General features: G+C 37.5%; 1 long non-coding RNA gene across 1 annotated transcript in view; it reads right to left on the bottom strand.

The window, feature by feature from the left end:
- Window positions 1-1,197: 1,197 nt before the first annotated feature.
- The window catches only part of LOC120459847 (uncharacterized), a 39,263-nt gene continuing 19,681 nt past the window's right edge, over window positions 1,198-20,779 (bottom strand). The window contains exon 4 of the long non-coding RNA XR_016169237.1: window positions 1,198-1,872. This is a non-coding gene — a long non-coding RNA (uncharacterized LOC120459847). The remainder of the gene's footprint in view (window positions 1,873-20,779) is intronic.

Raw genomic sequence — 20,779 nt, 5'->3', positions numbered from 1 at the left:
TAGTGAATCAGGTAAGAAAAAAAACACGTTTTGACAGATACATTGACTCATTATTTAAATGATGTTAATTCCGAACCCAAAATGTACATAGTGTGCATTTAAAGGATTAGTTCACTTTTGAAAAAACTTTTGCTGATAATTTACTCACCCCCATGTCATCCCATGTCATGTCTTTCTTTCCTCAGTAGAAAAGAAATTAAGGTTTTTGATGAAAACATTCCAGAATTTTTCTCCATATAATGGACTTACATGGGAACCAGACGGTCCATGGTCGAAAAGAGACTTAATAAGAGTTTCAGATGCAGCTTCAAATGTCTTTAAACGACACCAGACGATGAATAAGGGTCTTATCATGCGAAACGATCGGTTATTTCAAAACTTATTCCAAAAATGTAACTTTTCTAAGGACAAATGCTAGCGTTGATCTATTCTGTGAGGCGCGTTTGCAACGTCACGTAATACGTAATTCTGCTCAAAAGGTCACGGGCGACGTGGCCGTAAGTACAGAGTCAGTGTTTACAAGTTGAACGCATAGGTTGAACGTGCAAACTAACTCAAACGGCGTTTACAAAAAAAGAATTAAAAGGAAAAACAACGATGTCGGACGATTTTGATTCTGTACTTCCGGCCACGTCGCCCGTGACCTTTCGAACGTAATTACGTATTACGTGACGTTGCAAACGCGCCTCACAATATATTACAAGGCTAGCATTTGTCCTTAGAAAAGTTAAATTTTTGGAATAAGCTTTGAAATAACCGATCGTTTCGCATGATAAGACCCTTATTCATCGTCTGGTGTCGTTTAAAGACATTTGAAGCTGCATCTGAAACTGTTATTAACTGTCGTTTGGACCTCGGTTGGACCTGGTTCCCATTGAAGTCCATTATAAGGAGAAAAATCCTGGAATGTTTTCATCAAAAACCTTAATTTCTTTTCGACTGAGGAAAGAAAGACATGGACATCTTGGATGACATGGGGGTGAGTAAATTATCAGCAAAAGTTTTTTCAAAAGTGAACTAATCATTTAAATTCGTAGAGTATAATGTATATTCAGGATTCCCTGAATATTCATTATAGACTCAACATGAAGTAAATTGACTTGTGAACATGATTAGAAACGAAGTGTGACTCTATTCCAGGTGACTCCAAAGCAACTGTCTCCACAATTGGTTCACTGTAAATTACTGTGTTTGTTAAGTAATGAGGCGACCAATTAACTGTGACCGCAGGTTAATGAAGTCACGGCCTCTGTGGACAAATTTCAGAGCAACAGTTTGTGAAAACGCATCCAGCATCCAGCCGTCAAACATCTCCAGAGTGAATCAACACAAAGGACCATGTGACTTTTGGCGCTTTGAACAACAATACCTTTAATCGTCCCAGTAATATAAAACCACACTTTCCCATCTCAGACCGGCCATTACACCAGTCTGTGTGTAATTTGTCTCTTTCATTAGTGAGACGGGGCATCAATGAAGTTTTTCAGTGTTGTACAGTCTCGATACAAGACCTCCCTATCTCATGTCAACTGAGGTCTCGTAATGGCTCTGTATGTGTGTATCAGCCAAACACAGACGTTCAGTGTGTTCCCTAAACTGCGCTTCATCTGAGCCCAAATCTGGAGGATCATAACAGTTTGGCCTGCTTGAGCTCTGGGCTTTGACTGCTCTGAATGGGTGGGTAATGGGATGGAGGGGGGGGATCCCAGCGTGATACAGGACATGAGCTGAATACTTCAATACCTGTCAGGTGTACGGTGACATTGCAACATTGTTTGGGGAGGTTCAGATTGATTTCGGATAGCCTGGCTGGAGCAGAGGCTGATGGGAACGCCAAATAAAGCCATTGGTTTCATCTGTTGTCATGCCAACCTGGATGGGAGAGAAAAGAGGAAAATAAAGCGAAAAGTGACACAGAAACTGAAAACTGAAAGAAAGGGGGAAGTCACTGCGAATGACTGATGATTGCTGATAGTGTTGTGTATTTGCTGTTTGTGTTGTTTTACAATTTAGTATTCGGTTAATACTGCGAACACAACTCAAAAATGTAATCTGGGGGCAATTTACATGCCGTCTTTGTTCTTATGCCGCTTACAGCAGATATCCTCAATCTGCCATACTTTACTGTGACTGGCACTGGACTTGGTTAAAGGACAACTCCGGCGCAAAATGAACCTTTGGTCTAATTACACATTGTTACCTAGTCAGCCGTTATCTGAGATTTGTTTTCATGATTGCCGAATGTAAATAGTTTTATCTCTAAAAACAGTTTAGCCTATAACGCTAGTATAATGCTAGTATATAGGGCATAGAGTAATGACAAATAAAAATCGCTTGTTATTACCACTAACAAGGCTCAAAATAGCCCCACAGCAACACGACAGCATAATAAGAGTCCCTACATTCAAACCGAAGCATTGAGAACTCTGTCAGTGTCCATACAGTTTAATAAGAAGATATTTTATACACACAGTCAACTTCGCGAATACAGGAAGAAGCCATCTTTGAAAAATAGTCCCTACCAGTCGATCTACGAACGCCGATCCATGTGCACCGGTGAGATGTGAATAAGGTGATAAGGTGAGCGCGAACAGTAGGCTACGTGTACATATTGAAGAGAAGAAAACGGTTCGTGTTTGTGTTTCTTCCGTAAACAACGGACCATATGAGATTCTGCACAGTTCAGCGCACTTGGATCGGCATTCGTAGATCGACTGGTATAGACTATTTTTCAAAGATGGCTTCTTCCTGTTTTTGCGAAGTTGACTGTGTGTATAAAATATCTTCTTATTACACTGTTTGGACACTGACAAAGTTCTCAATGCTTCGGTTTGAATGTAGGGACCCTTGTTATGCTGTCGTGTTAGTGTGGGGCTATTTTGAGCCTTTTTAGTGGTAATAACAAGCGATTTTTATTTGTCATTACTCTATGCCCTATAGACCAGCGTTATACTAGCGTTATAGGCTAAACTGTTTTTAGAGATAAAACTATTTACATTCGGCAATCATGAAAACAAATCTCAGATAACGGTTGACTAGGTAGCAATGTGTAATTAGACCAAAGGTTCATTTTGCGCCGGAGTTGTCCTTTAAATGTTCTTCTCCATCTCTGTCTTTCAAACAGAAGTATTGGTAACACTTTATTTGGATGGTTCCCTTTAGACATAAGTAACGCTGCACATCAATACACTCTCATTAGAGGATTAGTAGACTGTTTGCTTAAAGGGACACTTCAGGATTTAGCATTAAGCTTTGTATTAGTAAAAACCTGTAGTATTTTCGAATTACCATGCTTTCTACCCTCATATCCCCCTGAGACGAGAGATTTATGTATTTTTTTGTCTGGAAAAAATCCTCTGATAACGCAAAAATTGTCATTTTGCGTCATCTGAGGATTTTTTTGTTCAGAGGCTAAAGACTACAGTCAGTAGTAGGGTCTGTCCCGCATGTTCTCATAGAGGGTGATGGGATCTCACTCACAGAATGAACACATAGTGTCGGCCATCTTTTTTTGGAAGCTAAGCTAGCAGGCTCTTGTTCTGTGGAGAAAGCTGAGTAGTATGGTTACCATCCTCTTTTTCCCGAATGTGTTTAAATGAACGCTAAACAAGTGATCGGTTGATGTGCGTTTTAACATTGCTAAGAAAATTTCCGCTCCTCCGTGAGACATACGAGACCGGTGCGTCTCACAGGTGTCGCTCATCGGTAATCATCGGTAAACCGCGGCCCTCACTCGTCCTGCGAGCCATAGTAAACATAAGCCCCTTTCACACAGTGTGTTGATCCCGGGAAATTGCTGGGAAAATGCCTTCTGTGTGAACGCAAACACGACCCAGGATTGATACCGGCATCGATGCCGGGTTGGTGACCTAGTAACATTGCCGGAATCAGTTCTGCCGATTTTTGCTTCCTTGTCGAAAAATGCTACCGTAGCGCGAATTGATGACAGAATGCCGATTAAAGTCGTATGAAATACAATTATAATACAATTCTAAGTTATGAGTAGCTACTGTATACTGTAGACGACTATTTTTACTTTTAAAACGGTGTGAAAAGTAAAAATTATCATAAAATATTCATCTTTGACTTGTCAAAGTACACCTTTCCTCATAGTAACTGAAAATTTCAGTTACTCTTTTTCAGCTGGCTGGCCGTACAAATATTCATATGGTAGTAAGCATTTTTTAAAGGGAAATTATATATTTTAACAGGAAAATGTACCTTTTGTAAAAAAAGAGAAAAAAATCTGTGAGTCTGCACATGCGCATAACCGGTAAGTAGCAAATCTCGATGGGTAGCATGAATTATCAGAACTCTTTGTGAACAAAAGCCAGGACCAATGCCGTAAGGGGTGTGTCATAGTGATGACGCTCGTGCCATCGCGCGACTCTGTTGCTCTTAGAAGAAAGTTTGTGTTCGTCATCAACAAAGAACGGACGAACAAATGTCTGCAAACTAGAACGAAGCAGAGACCAGGAGGTCCTCACTATCCGCGCTGAAGCTGAGATCGTTCAACAGCTTTGTGGAACGGTATGCGCGTGTACATGTTTTCGACGCGTACGTTACACGTCTCATCCTGACGTCATGTGTCTTTCCGGGAACGCACTCACAGATCCCGGCAAATCACTGGCAGTGTGAATGAACCGAAATCAAACAATCCCGGGACAAATGCCGGGTCACATTATCCATGTATTTTCCGGAATCTCTGTGAAAGGGGTTATAATGAATGGCGACTGTCGAACGCAAAATCCGAATCCCGGACATTTTGGGCGATCCCGAAACACATATTCGGGCAGACTCATCACGGAGACTCACTAGTAGCCTAGACTTGTTGTTTAACGACTGCGCTCTGTTACCGGTAGGCGTGGCCTCCTAGGGCAGCGAAGCAAGTGCATTCTGGGAGTTGTTGTCTTTCATCCACATAACCAAAAATACATTTTCTGTCTTTTCTCAGACTAGAAAGCTCCAAATTCACAATAATTTCACATTTCTTCGACATAAATGACCCATTTTAAATATACATTCATCTTTCCAGAGATGAGATATACCTTTAATATCTGCTAAAGCTTTATTTTGATGCAAGTACATGTCAACTTATTCTACTAACCCTAACAGTCTACTAATACACAACTAATACTCTAATGAGAGTTAGTTGACATCTAGGTGAAATTTACTTACTTATATTGAAGAGTATGTCTAAAGGTGACCATCAAATCAAAGTGTAACCGAATTCTCTAATATGCAATAAATAATACATATAATATATATATAATATTTCATTTAAACTGGTAGAGTTTGTGTTGAACCAACTGTTTAGGGAATTTATCCCAAAATGTTTAAGGCAGAGTTTAGATTGTCACAGACAGTCGTTTTTGTCTTGAACACTAGTGGACAAAATATATCATGTGTTATTTAAGTATTATGTTTAAACTTACATCCTTAAGCTGCTTTGTTATAGGTGATATGATCGAAATTTAAGTCTTTATGCATAAGTACACATCAACAAGTTTTGCTGGTCACTATATCAAATTGGTTCAGTTCACACATCACATAATCCTCAATAATACCACATGACAAATTAATAATGTTGACTTATGAACATTATTATGAACATAGGGGTATACGCATATAAGCATCCTTGCTTCAGCCTACTTTATTATCTTAAGACTTTTGTAACAAACATGATTGTGAATAGCTCAAATAAATAAATAATAATTAATAACTCCAACTACTGTAGGTCTATATCCAACATTGCCCACTTATAAGCACAGTACACTCACAGAAAGCCATACTATATAAATCCAACTGTGTATATCATCGCAAAATGTAAACTTTATTATCGCCCAGCTCTAATCTGCTAAATTTGACAAACAATTTTCACTATTAGCATACATATTACTTGGATATTGGCTGTTTATTAGTACTTACAAAGCACATATTAATGCCTTATTCTGCATGACCATATTCTACATCCCTTAATCCTATTCAATACCTAAATTTAACGACGACCTTACTAACTGTGTGGTGAAAATCAAGCTTTTAATGTTGTTTATGTGTCTATGTGATGTTTTTAATATGCTTTAAGACGAACCATGTGTAAATTCATAAGTCAACACCATTGCTGAGTATATTTTATCTTTAAAACTGCAGTGAACCAAAGACCGTCTCAAAAACACGGTTTGAAATCGCTGGTGTTTCTGATCTCACAAACTATACCTTGTAACCAATCAGGTCGACGTGTGACTTTGATAATCAATAATGAGTAGTTTATTGAGGCAAAAGTATTAGTGAAATGTTAGTTAATAATGAGAATTGGACCCTCATCTAAAGTTTGACCTACGAGACACATTTGGATTGTGAAAAGTGCTGTACAAAGAAATGTAACTTGTCTTTTCGAAGAGAGACAAAATAAGGGCTTAGGTGTGGATTAAATAATATTTGAATTGAATTAATAAATGAATGAACTTCCCAGGGAAGTCTTTTAACTAATCTTTAAAGAGAGGCAAATCTTGGCAGAGAAGTGGCAGAATCACAAGTTGAGTGTGTGTAGAACGAGGTCCATTAAACAGCCTCCATTAAGGGACGTGGCCGTGTGTGTGCTCTCCCTCGCTCTAGACGTGAGGAGTGTGCTACTGATATTGAGATGCTAATGGCTTCAGTACAATTATCTCACCATTTGAGTAAATGGACTCGGCCATGCGTGTGTGTGATCGTCTCGGAGAATGTGCTCTCCTGTACGTGTCGGAGCGAGCGGCTTCCATGAATATGGAACTACATCAGATTCGGTCTTTGTCGCAGAGGGTCATTATGGAAGCAAAAGCTCCACAATGAGACTTTTTTATTGGGTGGCAAAAGAACAATATAGAGATGGGGTCTGGTATTAACCATTCGTTTTTATGAATTGTGGGGATGTGTAATGTGCATGAAAGCAGCAATCAAACATTTGGTTAAGGACAGTTCTGTTGATCTTTTAGATTCCGGATACAAATTGCTCCTACTAAGGGAAGGGATTTGAACAAATCCTCATTAAATATGATGCAATGATAGCTCAAATCTTAGCTTACACTCTAAAAAAATTATGCATTGTCTCAACCCAAATTTGGGTCAAATATGGACAAACCCAAATGTTGGGTTAAAAATGCAATGAAAGTGAAAGTTGAAGTTGGGTTAAAATTTAACTAACATTTAACATTTAAGTTTGTCCATATTTTACCCATTGAGTTAAAACAACCCAGCATTGTTTAGAGTGCACGGGCTTTAAAAAAATTGTGTGTGTGTGTGTCTGCGCAAGGGCAGGGGATTCCCAGGTTTTTGGACTCTGAAATCTCACTGCAGCCTCTATACTCAACATGCGTGTGTGTCGGCACGGACACAATGGTTGTCGTCACATAGTCTGGGCTAGTAATGTGCTGAGAGAGGAGGGAAAAAAAGAGATTGTACATGAAGATGAGAGCAGGTTGACTCTTACAATACTCTCATTTATTGCGCTGAGCCTCCCAGGCTCCCAGGCCGTCAGCCCCTCTGTCTACAAGCCTCGGCCCAGGACCGGATCTCCACCCTGGGGACACACAGACTGCTGACGCCCCCTCTCCACACATCAATCACACACTGCAATCCTCCAAAGACATGCTCAGGGCAAGGACAGTCAGATAAGAGATGGCCTAAAATAGCATTCAATGGATCTAGTTGGGGATCTTCATCAAAAAAACAAAAAACATTTCAGATTACTGTGTTGAATAAACTAACCACTTTTCAGGTATTTTGCTTTGGACACACTGTTTTGTTTGGACATAGAAGAAAAGGTTCTGTATAGAACCTTAAAAGGTTCTATCAGCGTTACATATTTGGAACCCCTAAAATGTTCTATACAGAATCCTTTTTAAGGGTTCAATAATAAGAACACTTTAGGGTAAAAGGTTCTATATGGAACCTTTTGGGTTCATTTGTTTTGTCCTTTCCGGATTAAATATTTCATATTATTGACAAACATCAAGACCAATATATTTATGAATGCATGTGAATGATCACAAAATTCAAGATATGGGGGTTGGAAAATGTATATATTTATATCATTTTATGTAGTTAATCAATATCACATGAAGAGTGCCATTTCAGTTTTTCGCCTCCAAAAATCAGCATGATTCAAATGTGATATTAAGTAGAACAGTTTAATAAACAATAATTTAATTACAACTAAAATGTTGCAGAATAATGTAATATATGAATGAATAATAGCCTATAAAGAACCTTTGTGCCAAACGGGTTCTTTCTTGTCATTATAGAACCTGTTTTAGCATAAAAGGTTCTTTGGAGTTGAGTAAAGAACCTTATGCTTCATATTTAAAACCCCAATGAACGCTTTTTTCTAAGAGTGTATAAAGAGAGACACATAGAGTCTCGGTTTCACCCATCGGAAACATACTGTACAGTAAAAATGCTTTTTCTTGATCCAGCATCTCATTTCAGAGACTTTACACAACTCTTTTTACCAGTCTTGGATTTACAGGGTGACTGGATTTTTAACTTTGGACTTTTCTTAATTGGATTAATAGTAACTAAACTTACAATGCCCGACCCAAAAAAGCCGCTGTTTGGATTTAAATACACTAAAACCAATTAGTTCAGTTTACTTAATTTTAGCATGCAAACTCGTTGCCTTAATTTCATTAAGTAAGCATAACTTAATTGCATCAAGTTATATTTACTTAATCCATTTAAGTTTTGTCAACTTAATTCTGTCTATGATCTGAGGAAGTGTATTCCCAGAGTGCATTGCGGCATTGTTTTACTATTTTTGGCTTTATTTTACCATTACAATTTTATTTGCTATCGTTATTGGGGTAAAACCAGTCAAGTAATGTTTACAAGGTTTTTCTGAGTAATGAAGGCATGCATGCAAACCGTACAGATTACTAAGAAATTTTGAGTAAGTTCAACTAATTATTGGACAAAAAAAAAATATTAGTAAGAACAATGTTAAATTTTTAGGCAGATGCTTAAAAGCTCTTTGATTGGATCATTATTACAGTGATTATTATGTTTCTAGCATTGTATATTTGGAAACAGTTCCAGACCTTAAATTAATTGTAAGTCATTGGCATGTGCTGGAGGAGACTTTACAGAGTGCTGGACTCTTGCATTGTTAATACAAGATCTTGACCAAAAACTGATGCACCTCTTGATGGAAACAAATGTTGTGATATTCTCTTTAAGTGAATTTAAGGTCTCAGAACTCATTCTCTCAGAAGATTCATGTGTGAAAATGATTCTTCATGCGCCTCACAACCATTCTTACACACTTTGAGATGGTCATCCTGGAATATGGTCATGATGTTCATCCTACATGATTGTTTAAGAAATGAAAAGCTACACACTCCAACGATTAGTGCTAGAAGAACTGTTGCCAAACATAACATGCTAGAAACATAATAATCACTGCAATAATGATCCAATCATAGACTCTTAAGCATTTGCCAATTAAAATCCAAAAGCATTGTAGATATTTTGCTCTTTTTAAATAATTAACTTTAATTGGTTTTGAAATAATATTCATTTACTAAAGAAAACTAAATTTCTATTCCAATACTTATTTTAATTTTTTTACTGGATTTTGTGGAATACCACTGGGGTGATTGAATACCATGTTCTATGATTATGCTATGAACTATTTCAGATAAATTCACTGTATTCGATCATATTGTGACCTGTCACTTTTCATTCCAGTTAGATGGCCTTTTCCTGCCCAAGTGGGATCTTTTCAGCCTAAATAATCTGCACACCTGACCAGACTAGATAATCAAATGTCTGGTTACACGAGGCTATCCGGACTTCAACATGCATTACCTCCAAGAGCACCAAGAGCGTGTCCACTGTGTCTTTAACTAAACACAACTTTAAATATCTCTTAGATTCAGAGTTTGAGTCCAGAGTCTGCTGCGATATTAGTCTGATTTCTGTGGTCAGGCATTTTGAGCTTCTGTGTGTGTGTGTTGATCAATGTCTACATATGATATGAATAAAACACTCAATTAAATCTGTGGTTACACTTAGTTATTTTAAGGTTTTTAGCAGTTTTGGGGTTTTAAGCAATTTAGCAGTTACTATGGGGTTAGGGTTAGGAATAGGGGTTGGTTTAGTGTTAGTTGCGTGTAATTATGCACATTTTATAGTAATTACTACAGTAAAAGCAACATGTTGGGTCACAATTTAGATTAGGGTCCGGTTCTCACTATTAATGAACTATTAACTATAACTTTTGCCTCAATAAACTCCTAATAACTGCTTATTAATAGTTAGTAAGCTAGTTGTGTGGTTTGGGTATTGGATTATGGGATGTAGAATCTGATCATGCAGAACAAGGCATTAATATGTGCTTTTTTATATAAAACGGTTAGTTCCAATCCTTGATTCTGATCTTTCTGATTCTTTCATGCATATTACACACTGGAACGTTGTTGCTGTTTATGGTCAGGGACTATTTTTTCTAGTGAAAGGAAGGCTTTTAGTGCCTAACAACACCCTTCAGCCGTTACTTATTCATGATACAGCCTCGAGGCTGCGCGAATACGTAACGGCTAAGGGGCGTTGTTAAGGCCAATTTATACTTCAGCGTCTAGGGTACGCCGTAGTGTACGGCGTAGGCTACTCATATAGGTGACGTCGTCGTGAGGTTGGTTGCTCTGCAGTACTGCTCCAAAACGCTAGTTGGCGGCGGAGGGTTTTAATGTTACACTGTGTTTAGATTCCTCGCGGCTAGGTTACCACAAGCAATAGCGACTGAAAGAGAGCGTATCATGTTGGAGTTGGTTATTGAGGTGGAAAAACAGTTAATTTTAGTGAAATTCCTAAAACTAAAAGGCAGAAACGAGAGAAGACGTCGGAGGAAATGATGCGTGCGGAAATGCGTAGGAGGAAATGCGATGCTACCAAGCCGACCAATCACAGATCTCGCGGTCCACGTAGTCGCGACGTGTAGTTACATTTTTGAGGAGGTGCGCGTCAGGCTACGGCGAAGAGTACGCGGTATGGTACGCCGTACCTACTGCGCGCACCCTACGCAGAAGTAAAAATGAAACGAAGTGGAGTAATTATTCACGATACAGCGCTTGCCTCGAGTACCTTATTGGTTTTATAAAACGGTTACCACACAATAAAAATATTAAAGTAAAAAAAAATTTATTAGTGCAACTTTCATGAAGTGAAACACTAAAAGCCTTCCTTCCGCTAGAAAAAATAGTCCCTGACCGTGAACAGCAACAACGCTCCAGTGTGTGATACGCATGAAAGCTCAAATAAACACAACATAGGAACTGCAGTGTTGCGCAGTGATACATAGAGCCGTTGGGTGAAGCGGTCATAGCCGTGTTTTATCATGAATAAAGCACAGCTATTGACCAATCAGAATCAAGGATTGGAACTATGTTAATAAACAACTAGTTATTAGTGAGAATTGGACCCTAAACTAAAGTGTTACCAAAATATTTGTCACGATGTCACCTCTTAGCTGAATTTAAAGTCTGCAAGATTGCAGTAAAGTGGGGCAAATTGCATATTTTTACATTTTGGATGTTGAATAAAGAAGACGTGTGCTCAAAGTCTAGTGTGACCGAAGCCTAGGACTCGGACTACAGAGTCGAATGCATTACATTTATGAGCTCAGAAACTCTACAATAAAACATCTTCTTAAGAAATAATGTGCTGGTTTGAAACAACATGGGGGTGAGTAACTGATGACCAGTAAATCTGGGTGAGCGTTCCCTTTCGGATGTAGCAAACTTTTAAATCGTCACAATATTTAAAAATCAGACTTCTGCACAATCTGTCACGAGTGACTTGAAATGAAACGGTGCATTTCTGGACGCTGAGATGGCGGTGTGGTCAATGTAATCAGGCCACATCGAATAAAGATGCTCAGTCATGATGAGGTGGTTACGTGTGTTTGACTGAAAATACTGCCTGTTTAAAACACACACACACACACACAGTAGTTGGACCGGCTGGTGACCTGTTACACTGCTCCAGTAATCAACAGGGGTCTGTGGCTCCAGATGTGTGTGTGTGTAAGAGCGTGCAGGGGTCCCGTGATCTCATGAGCCAATCAGAGAGCCCATAAGGGTCCCGTGGAGCAGCACTGTGGGGTTCAACACTGTCCTTCTCCTCATCATCTTCATCACCCACCAATCAGAGAACAGCACTACAGCCACTCTCAACACACTGGACTCAGCGGGGAGGACACACACATACACACGCTCTTCTACACTGACGGAGAACAGCATGTGTCCGAAAACACACTCACATGCATTTCAAAAGCCATCAGTCGGCCACTGAATATACAATCACTCTCTCTCTCACACACACACACACACTCACAGGCACAAGCCTCAGCAGGGTTTCCAATAGAGAGCCCTCTTTCTCATACACACTCACAAATTCGCACAGTTCTCTGCAGAGAGAAGCCTTCATTGACAGTCAGATACCTGAACACACACTTTCTTTCGCATAATCTTCTGTCTTTTTTCTCCTTCACAGACAAATCCTACAGTCATCATTGATCTCTCTCACACACACACACACACACACACACAGTGCAATACACACTGCAATAACTTGGCCATGCAAAACTCCAACGCATTCTAACTGATGCTTTCTTTTAGCGTCAGTTACATGACGCGATCATACGGCGTCAAATAACTGACGCTAAAGGAAAGCATCAGTTAGATGACGCGGTTAGGTTTAGGTCTGGGATGGGGGTAGGGTTACACGCGATCCTAGGGCGTCATGGTCAAAATGCTTCAGTTAAGTGACGGCTTGGGGGTTAGAATGGGCTGAAAACTCACCAGCACAATGTTTAAAGCTTGAATTTTTTTACTTAAATATGATTCAGAGAAACAGTTCAGCCGAAAACCAAAGTCATCATTTACTCGACATCCTGAATGAGTTTGTTTCTTCTGTGGGACATACTGAAGATATTCTGAAGAATATTGGTAACCAAACAACATTTCCAAGTGCACTTGATCCTATTGAATCTGCACTTGAAAGTGTACTTCAAATCTTTAAATATTTAAAAAAAAAAAAACTGCAAATAATAATGCAAATAATATAATAGGCTAATATTAAAGGATTAGTTCACTTTTAAAAAAAAAAACTTTTGCTGATAATTTACTCACCCCCATGTCATCCAAGATGTCCATGTCTTTCTTTATTCAGTCGAAAAGAAATGAAGGTTTTTGATGAAAAAATTCCAGGATTTTCTCCATATAATGGACTTCAGTGGGAACCAAACGGTTCAAGGTCCAAATGAGAGTTTCAGTGCAAACTGTTCAAAGGGCTTTAAACGATTCCAGACTTAATAAAAAAATCTCCTGTTTGATCTCGCTAATCAAAATGAACAAATCTTTTTTCGTGTCATTTGGTTCATTCAACGAACGAAATGAACGAGTTGACTTGGGAAATGATTCGTTCATTTTGATGAACGAGTTCGAACAGGAGAGTCACGAACGCGCATCACAGAACAGAGCAAGGCGAGCATTTGAGCTTATAAAACGTAAACTTTATTTTTTTTTTTAAATGAGCGATCGTTTCGCTTGATAAGACCCTTATTCATCGTCTGGAATCGTTTAAAGCCTTTTGAACAGTTTGCAGTTTGCACTGAAAGTGTCTTTTGGACCTTGAACCGTTTGGTTCCCATTGAAGTCCATTATATGGAGAAAAATGCTGGAATGTTTTCATCAAAAACCTTAATTTCTTTTTGACTGAAGAAATAAAGACATGGGCATCTTGGATGACATGGGGGTGAGTAAATTATCAGCAGAAGTTTTTTTTGTTTTTTTTTAAAGTGAACTACTCCTTTAATGCTAAACATGTGCTTATTCAATTACATGACATTTTAAATTAAATTACACGAATGTATATTTCACTTGGTAGTACATTTAGCAGTAGGCTACACTTTAAGGACAATAGAAGTAATTTTGAAATATAAAGTATATACACAAGATTATAAATGTATTCTGTACGGGTCAAAAAAGCACTCTAAAGTTCAGCTCAATGCATGTAAGTGTCTGAGAATATTGCATTCAGCTTGCAGACTAAATGTTTTCTTTTAAATCATCTTACATAAACCACAAGACAAACAAAACACTGAGACTTTCAAAACTGTTCCACAAAATAAAGAAATATTTGTGCGCACACACCCCTTTAAGTCTACTGAGCTTTGAAAGAGCAAGCTCTGAGACGGTCCTGAATCACAGGTGAAGTGCCCTGAGGTCAAGAGGTCACTATAGGGGTACATCTAAAACCAATACAGTAAATCTCCTCCGTGCATCTTCACTGATTAGCAGATCATAAAAAGTGTGTGTATGCAGACCTACTGATGAGGGCACATGTATATCTAGATCTGATGTGTGTGTGTGTGTAGTCCTCCAGACAGTCTGTTAAAACCTCTGTGATTACCAGCACCTGTGCGGCCCACCATCTCAGCCAATCAGGTCACTCCGTTCGTGGTTGAACACGCAACCAGCTCATCAATATCTAGAAAGCCGTGATGAACCTCTTCCGTCCAGGCGGAGGAAGGACTGAATCCTTGATTGTGCAGCTGTTACTACACTGCTGACAAGGGTCACGACCCACATCTATCTCCAGTCTCCCTCGTTCAGTAGACCATTGTCTAGCAGAAAACACCATAAACCAGCCTCAATTGCCGGTTAGCTTGGCTAGAATCAAATCAGTAAGAAAAGTTACACCCATGGTTTTCAAAAAAGCTTTGGGAGTGAGTGATTTAAAGGGCTAGTCACCCAAATATTGTTCACCCAAAAGTAAAAATGCTGCCATCATATTTTGAAAAAAGGGTTAATTGGGGTTCTAAATATGAAGCATAGGGTTCTTTACTCAACTCCAAAGAACCTTTTATGCTAAAACAGGTTCTATAATGACAAGAAAGAACCCGTTTGGCACAAAGGTTCCTTATAGGCTATTATTCATTCATATATTACATTATTCTGCAACATTTTAGTTGTAATTAAATTATTGTTTATTAAACTGTTCTACTTAATATCACATTTTAATCATGCTGATTTTTGGAGGAGAAAAACTGAAATGGCACTCTTTATGTGATATTGATTAACTACATAAAAGGATATAAATATATATATTCTGACCCCCATATTTTGAATTTTGTGATCATTCACATGCATTCATAAATACATTTTAGGGTCTTGATGTTTGTCAATAATATGAAATTTTTAATCCGGAAAGGACAAAACAAATTATAATGAATGAACCCAAAAAGGTTCTATATAGAACCCTTATTATTGAACCCTTATAAAATGTTCTGTATAGAACCTTTTAGGGGTTCCAAATACTTAGCGCTGAACCTTTCGAATATTTTCTTCTAAAAGTGTACTACTCTTAGAAGAAAACGTACAAAAGCTGTCACTGGGGCTGTACCTTTTCAAAAGGTAAACTTTTGTCCATTGTAGGTGCTAATATATCAATTTTATGAGCTAATATGTCATTTTAGGTGTTAATATGTACATTTTAAGTGTTTCTACATTTTAGGTGTTAATAACTATGTACATTTTAGGTGCTAATATGAATATTTTAGGTGGTAATATGTACATTTTAGGTACTGATATGTACATTTTAAGTGTTAATATGTCCATTTTAGGTGGTAGTAAGTACATTTTAGGTGCCAATATACATTTTAAGTGTTAATATGTATATTTTAGGTGCTAATATGTCCATTTCATGTGCTAATATGTCAATTTTAGGTGGTAATATGTACATTTTAGGTACTAATCTGTATCACTAAGGTACCAATATGCAGCCTTTGGGTACAAAAGTGAACCTTTTGAAGAGGTACAGCCCTAGTGACAGCTTTTGTACCTTTTTCTGAGAGTGTACTCTTAGAAGAAAAGGTTCTAGAACCTTAAAACCTTTTTTATTGTTCAATAATAAGGGTTCTATATGGAACCTTTTTGGGTTCATTCATTATCATTTGTTTTGTCCTTTCTGGATTAAATATGTAAATATTCTATAGGTTCTATGTAGAACCTTAAAAGGTTCCATCAGCGCTAAGTATTTGAAACCCCTAATAGGTTCTATAGAGAACCCTTTATAAAGGTTCAATAATAAGGGTTCTATATGGAACCTTTTGGGTTCATTCATTATCATTTGTTTTGTCCTTTCTGGATTAAATATGTAAATATTCTATAGGTTCTATGTAGAACCTTAAAAGGTTCCATCAGCGCTTAGTATTTGAAACCCTAATAGCTTCTATAGAGAACCCTTTATAAAGGTTCAATAATAAGGGTTCTATATGGAACCTTTTTGGGTTCATTCATTATCATTTGTTTTGTCCTTTCCGGATTAAATATTTCATATTATTGACAAACATCAAGACCCTAAAATGTATTTATGAATGCATGTGAATGATCACAAAATTCAAGATATGGGGCTTAGAAAATGTATATATTTATATCATTTTATGTAGTTAATCAATATCACACGAAGAGTGCCATTTCAGTTTTTCAGCATGATTAAAATGTGATATTAACAGTTTAATAAACAATAATTGAATTACAACAACAAAATGTTGCAGAATAATGTAATATATGAATGAATAATAGCCTATAAAGAACCTTTGTACCAAACGGGTTCTTTCTTGTTATTATAGAACCTGTTTTAGTATAAAAGGTCTTTGGAGTTGAGTAAAGAACCCTATGATTCATATATCGAACCCCAATTTCTTCAAAATATCTTCTTTTGCGTTCACTCATACAGGTTTGGAACGGCATAACAGGAGTGAATTGAGACTTAATTTTCCTTTTGGCATGAACTATTCCTTTAAAACCAGAAGCATTTGGTCATGTTTGTTCAGCTGAACAGGTCTGCTCATTAAAAATACTTTAATAAATCAGATCCTTAATGTCAAGCATGCCGGATAAGCCAGAGATCTATTATAAATACTGCATGTGTGCTATCAAACTCAGGAGCCTAAAGTTTCAAGTAACCATCAGTCAGCCTTATAACAAAGAAAGCATTGGGAAATTGTTTTTAGTGTGTGTGTGTACTGTAGATATCCAGATCCAGATAGGCATCGAGATAAGGAATGGTTTGTAGACCAGAGCACTTGACTCTTATTTTTACTGTAATACAGGATGCGGTAATTGCGTTACTCATGTAGACGACGTGACTTGAAAGAGTTCAGAGTTGATGGTGTTTAGCCTTCTACCTCACTTAATGAGGAGAACTAAGCAAGCTTTCATCTTGCAATAAGCTTCAGATGGGATGGACATTGTTCAAATGAATCTTTCTCCACATACACAAAGGCCTGGATTGAAATGGTGATTCCTCTTAGTGTGGAGTCAATTGAGAGGTTAGTAAGTGGTCAGCATAGAGAGAAAACCTCTGTTCCTCTCTCTCGATTTATTCTTTTGTGATTTTTTTTTCTGTTTTTAGCCATGACTACAGAACAAACATCATCTTCACAGATCATTTCATAGAGCTACACCATCAGACAGGGTGGGTGGAGGACATGTCTGCACAACACAATCACGCTCTCCATCAACCACACACGCAACCACCCAACTCACACAAAAAGGGAGAAAAAGGGTGAGATTTGGTCATTTTTGGGATGTTTATGGCGTTATGGATGATTATTATTTCTTGTGAAATTAGTAAAAATCACAATGTCACAATGGAAAAATCAAAAATTATCTTCATGATCCAGTATGTACTTAAATCAGATAATAATCGTATTCACATAATAGTATAATACTATTTATCAAGGGATCATCAAATATATATATATCAAACATGGAGAAGCTGTATTCACCGTTGAAAATAATAAGCAGCAAACCATCATATCAGAATGATTTCTGAAGGGTCATGTGACACTGAATACTGGAGTAATGATGCTGAAAATTCAGCTTTGATCACAGGAATATATTTGAATTTTATTTAAAAAAAAGTGGAAGAACAGTTATTTTAAATTAAAATAACATTTCAGAATATAACTTTTTACCATATAGTTTTATTTTTCCAAACACCATTACCAAGTTGAAATGAAAATATCATGCTTTCACTATCCAGTTTTGTTACAATGCTTTTTGCATTTCCGGATATATTTTTGAATTTCTATTTAGTTCTGCCCGTAAATATGTTTACGGTAACATTTATTGCTAAAAATAATGGTTTGATCTTTCTGAAATCATGTTTGAATGGGTGACATCATACATGGATCAACCAGAGATAAGTTTCTCTAGTCTTTCTCAGTTACACTGTCAATGTCATGGGAAATATATATATTGTTTTTCAAAGAACAATTGATGAAAAAAGGAGATGTATCTGGGCAGCAGAATGTATTGATGACGAAATCAAAATTACACAAATGCGGTAATATTTTACATTAAGGTTTAATTTTAAATTTACCGTTTATTAACTACTTTAGTTAACATGAACTAAGAATTAAGAATACTTCTACAGCATTTATTAATCATAGTTATTGTTAATTTTAGCATTTATTAATACATTATTACAATCAAATGATATATTTGTCAAAATGAACTTGTGAACTAACATAAACAAACAATGAACAGCTGGATTTTTATTAACCAACATTAATAAAGATGAACAAATACTGCAACACATGTATTGCTTATTTGTAGTTCATGTTAGTTAATGCATTACTTAATGTTAACAAATTCGACCTTACTGTAATGTGTTACCGCAAACTGCAATATGTTACTGTAATGTGCTACCGCAAATACTCATCAGCAATATCAAGCAAAACAGCTACTACATAGAGACAATATCTGACAAAGACTGCAACAAATAAATAATCCTGTAAAAAAAACGGTAAACTACTGGCAGCTGTGGTTGCCAGCATCATACAGTAAAAATACGGTGTGTTACTGTTTTTGAAATTAACAGATAAATACCGTATTGTCAGCTACAGTATAAAACTTTAAATGCCCTAACACAAAAACAGTAAAACACTGTATAGTTAAGGTATGATGCTGGCCACCACATCCAGTAGTTTACCGTTTTTACAGGATTATTTTTTACAGTGGGAACACAACAATCTAAACAAGATAATTAAAGATGAACTGAACTGAAAAATTTCGACGTTGAAAACGTGTTGTTTATGACAATTAAAAGTAAATTACACTAAACATTTTTTTAAAATATATATTAATATAGCTTTTTTAAGCAACGCAAAATTGCGCTTGTTTGCGCTGGCAGTTCCGATGACGTCACTGGCATGGTAGGACCCGCGGAGCGCCATAGACAACAGCTGTAGGTCCTGTACACAGACGAAAATGAGCACTTTTAACGGCATGGATTACGCATTTGAGCCCGTGAGGGACAGGCCGGTAGTGTCTGACTACCACCACATGGAGGACGATCAGTTTCAGGCTTCACTTGCAGTACAGGATCGTTTGGGGGAAAGTGACTGTGGGCGCGAGCGCTGTGGAGTATAGACACTGCACGGAGACGATCTGTTGCAGAGAGGTCAACATGGACATTTATTGATCGGCGAAAAATGCATCACCATGCACCGTTCATTTCGGATGCTGTTCGGTGAGAGAAACGTGTTGAAGGAGGCTATGCTGTCTCTAATGGATGCCCGAGCTGAGACGCGAGCGCCCCATGGGGTATTTTACGAATAGGTGACGTCTGGGCTAACTTGTTACACTTTTCTCAGATTGTTTAGATTAACAGCGTACTGGCAGTTCACTCTATGGGCGAGGGTGCATTTAGGAAGGAGAAAATCCCATCCTTTACAGTAAACTATACATCAGGGATCTTTTCCCCCTCACCCGAATATCAAGGATTCGAGTAACGTTAACGTGATGCATTGAACTTGTAACTTGTGTAAATAAAACATTTCATGCATTGTCAGACGTTTCATGTACTCATTGACGAAAGTACACATCTCTAAATAGTGTGTCGCTAAAAAATCTGTTTCCTCAGCCATGTCAGCGACCCTCAGACTGTTTACAAGCTACGGCTGTTCTGCTGGTGCGGGTAGGCAACGGAGTGGCTTACCATGCCAGTGACGTAGTCGAACGTTGAAATCCAACATGGCGGCGCCCGTGTAACAAAAACAACACTTTTAATGTACCATTTTATCCCTTTTAACAAATTCTGCCATTTTAAAAATTGTACCAATGAGAATAAATAAAATACATCTGTTATATCACCTTTTCTCAAATTTCAGTTCAGTTCATCTTTAACTATACACACGTGTGACACAAATCATGGCAACAGAAAACACAGGAAAACTGAACTGAGAACAGATGCAAAACTAACTCAAAGTCCAAATGAAGAAAAACACAAACACAGTTATTATTTCATTCTCTATTCAAGTTTCTGAACTACAAACTTACTGTGGTGGGCTTAAATAATGCAACAATTAGGTTATGATATAACCTGAATACAATATAATATATACAAAATATTCAATGTGGGGTTTGCACATCTAGTGGTTCCCCAATGTGACAGTTAAGGCCCTTATTCTTCAGACCTAAGACTTTTTCAACTGTATTTGAAGAGTTAATATCAACAGTAACCTGTGCAAAATTACATGTGGATGTTTCCTGAGAAAGAATTGGCCGCTTAAATGGGCCGACCAAATAGACCAACCATTTTCAGTCAAGCAAAGTCTGTCAAATTCAAGAAAAAGTGGATCAGAAGAAAGTTTCCCCCTGAATTTAATGTCCAAACATTCTTAAAATAAACACATTTTAATCATAAAGCTGAGAGATTAGCATCTGAATTC

This window comes from Pimephales promelas, chromosome 7 (genome assembly GCF_988280905.1).
Source record: "Pimephales promelas chromosome 7, fPimPro1.hap1.1, whole genome shotgun sequence".
Lineage (NCBI taxonomy): Eukaryota > Metazoa > Chordata > Actinopteri > Cypriniformes > Leuciscidae > Pimephales > Pimephales promelas.
The sequence above is the reverse complement of the archived record's forward strand: the minus strand, read 5'-3'. Positions and strand labels throughout refer to the sequence as shown.